Source organism: Solanum stenotomum, chromosome 2 (genome assembly GCF_019186545.1).
Source record: "Solanum stenotomum isolate F172 chromosome 2, ASM1918654v1, whole genome shotgun sequence".
Lineage (NCBI taxonomy): Eukaryota > Viridiplantae > Streptophyta > Magnoliopsida > Solanales > Solanaceae > Solanum > Solanum stenotomum.
Genome location: NC_064283.1, coordinates 28025986 through 28029641, shown reverse-complemented (window position 1 = coordinate 28029641; position 3656 = coordinate 28025986). Strand labels below are relative to the sequence as shown.

At 37.0% G+C, this 3656-nt stretch overlaps 1 pseudogene; it reads left to right on the top strand.

The window, feature by feature from the left end:
* Positions 1-451: 451 nt before the first annotated feature.
* Positions 452-3656, top strand: LOC125855881 (phospholipase D alpha 1-like; annotated as a pseudogene).

Genomic DNA, 3656 nt, shown 5'->3' with positions numbered 1-3656 from the left:
GTTGATCAACCACTCCCTTGTTCACCGAATCAAGGCTTCGGTAAAAGTATTACAGGAAAACGTTGTCGGGCAATCCATGAGTTGGGCATTGCAGCACCAACTTCTTAAATCTAAGCCAAGCCTCATGAATTAGCTCACCCTCCAAACGTTTGAAACTTTGGATGTTGTCCCTAAGTGTCATCATCTTTGAATGAGGGAAAAATCGCACTTGGAATGCGGTGACAAGCTCTTCCTACGAAGTGATAGAATCTCTTGGCAACTCAGCCAACCACTTGCTTCTCCCATTAGAGAAAATGGGAACAACCTCAACCGGACCGACTCTTGGGATATGTTCTTAAAGGAGAACAACCCGCAAACATCAACAAAGTTCCTTATATGCTCATGGAGATCCTCATGAGCCAACCCACTAAACAACCCTTTCAATTGCAAGAGCTGCAACATTGTGCTTATAATGTGGAACACATCGTTCCCTTCAGCCAGAGACAAGCAAATGGCACCAACTCCACCCACTAGATTTGGGTCATTGACATTCGGTTCATTGACATCATTGAGGTTTCCGATGTCATCTTGGTGGCCCACTTGGCTACCATTGCATCCGTTGACACTTATTTCCTCTGTTTTAACAAATAACAGCACGGAAACTAAAACTAAAAGTAAGTAAATTCAACTATGACTAAAAAGAACAAAATTCAACTTCACCAAAAGAATCTCAAACAACACCACTCACCGGCAGTGGCGTCATTTTGATTTAACGTTTCAAGCACACCTCATCCAATTCTAGGTGTTCAACGATCGTAAATCAGTATAAAGCCCAACTAAATGAGTTAAGGTCGAATCCCACAGGGAGCAGTACGTGTTTAAGATTCAACTTGGAATTATGAACATGGTCAAATCAGTCATAGGAACAAACATTATCGAATAAAGACATCATTCAAATCAGGGGGTAACACGAATGTCAAATGAGGAGTTTTGGTTTTGATTATCAACTACAAACAACGGAAAACAATACAAAATAACAATAATGAGACGGGTTCTTAGGATGTGATCAATTATAGGCTAATATAGGCAAATGGGTAATTGCTTCAAAAATACCCGATAAAGGAAAGTCAACAGCAGAGGAGAATATATAGCTGCCAAATATACTAAACTTCATGTGGTATCCTTCAACATTTTGTTAAACATGAAACATATGATCTTCTTTAGTTCCTTGAATAAAAAAATGATTTTGTCAATTAAAATATCACTCATTTTGATTCAACATTTTTAGCTCAACATATAGCAGAGTAGTGGTAGTTAATTGGGAAAAAAAATAGAAATGATAGACAATGGCTCATGCAAAGTACTATCACAAATATCAATTTCAATCACATAAGAGAAATGAAAAAAGCTTTAGTAGCAATAGAAATCAAAGAAAGAGATCTATGTACTCAAAAACCAAATAAAGAAAACACAAAAAGGAGGAAGGAAGCAGGGAGAAAATGAAATATTTCTTGTCAAAAGTTTGAAGGAACAGATCAAATGAAGTGCATAACCAAATAATAGCCACGGTTTAAGCAAGTTCCATGGAAAAGCCTATAGTGAGTAATTAGAGCAAACATAAGAAAGAGAGAAAAGGTGAATGATAAATTAAAATGGACCAAGAATTTAGTTCAAGAGTTAGAAGACAGTAATATGTAAAGCAAGAAAGTAATTGGTCTAGAGGCATTACCTCCCCTGCATTAGGAAGAGTCCCGTATACGTTTTGCAATGAGAGACAAGGGTGTCAAGCTACACTTTACCCCGATGCAGACATTTCAGACGATGATATCACAAATTATCTCAAGTCACAAGGACTTTTCGAACCTCAGAGATGTTGGGAAGACATTTTTGATGCAATCAACAATGCAAAGCATATGATTTATATAGTCGGATGGTCAGTGTATACGAAAATTACCTTGATAAAAAATCCAAAAAGGTCAAAGGTAAGCGGAGAACTTACTCTCAGGGAGCTCCTGAAAAATAAAGCAAGTGAAAGAGTTAATGTTCTATTGCTAGTTTGGGATGATATAACTTCAGATGAGGTACTAATAAAAGATGGTCTAATGTCAACTCATGATCAAGAAGCCGTAGATTATTTTAAGAACACAGATGTCCACGGTTGTTTATGTTTGTGTAATGCTGATAGTGGAAAGACAGTGATTCAGGGGTTTCAAGTTGGTATAATGTTTACTCATCATTAAATGACGATCGTTGCAGACACTGAAATTTCAAGAGGGATGTCACATAAAAGGATGGTAGGTATGTTTTCTTAGTGGTATTGATCTTTGGGATGGTCGATATGATACTTGAGATCACTCATTATTCAGGACATTGGACACAATACATAAGCAAGATTTCTATCAGCCTAGCTTTCCAGGCTCTTCAATCGCGAAAGATGGTCCAAGAGAGCCTTGGCATGACATTCATTGTAGGCTAGAAGGGCCCTTTGCATGGGATGTCTTGTATAATTTTGGGCAAAGGTGGAGGAAGCATATTGGAAATAGATTTATCTACTCAATGAATGATCTTGATAAGTTTATTATTCGTCCAACAGAAGTTACAACATCAGGGGATAGAGAAACCTGGAATGTTCAAATATTTCGGTCTATTGATGGTGGTGTTGTTACTGACTTCCATGTAAACCCCGAAGAAGCTTCTAAGGTAGGCCTTGTTACTGAAAAAAAACAACGTCATTGATCACAATATCCACGATGCATACATTAGTGCCATTCGTCAGGCTAAGAATTTCATTTACATTGAAAACCAATACTTTATTGGAAGTTGCTATGGTTGGAAGCCTGCAAATGATATCAAGCTTGAGGACATCAGAGCTTTGCATCTTATCCCAAAGGAGATCTCGCTCAAGATTGTGGGCAAGATTCAAGCAGGGGAGAGATTTACGGTCTACATTATTCTTCATATCTGGCGAGAAGGTATACCATAAAGTGATTCTATTCAGGAAATTCTAGATTGGCAAAAAAGGACAATGGAAATGATGTACACAGACATATTCAATACCCTTAAGGCCAAGGGAAATACTACTGCTGATCCTAGAAAGTACTTGACATTCTTCTACCTTGGAAATCGTGAAGTCGAAAAGCCTGGAGAATACAAACCTCCTCAGAAACCAGTTCCTAATACTAATTATGCAAGAGGTCAAAAATTAAGGCTCATTATGATTTACGTTCATTAAAAAATGATGATCGGTGAGTAAACAATTTCAATTTTTTTGTCTTACTTTCCTTTTTAATCCGTTTCACAAAGAATGTCTATTCCTTTACTGATAACTCTTCAATTCTAACTTTCCACGACATGTTTAAGTGTGTACATTCTACACATATTTAGCTTAAGACCACAAGATACAAAAGTCTTCTTTACTTTCTTAAACTCCGTGTCAAATCAGAAACCAGACAAACAAATAGACACGAATGGAGTACCAATTTTAGCTCTATTGATCATTTTGATCAAACTAATGTTTGCTTCTTTTGTTCTTTCTTAAAGATAATGACGAATACATTATAATTGTATCTGTTAACATCAATCAAAGGTCAATGGATGGTGCAAGAGATTCTAAGATTGCTATGGGTAGCCACCAACCATATCATCTTACATCTAATCAACCACCTAGAGGAATGTGA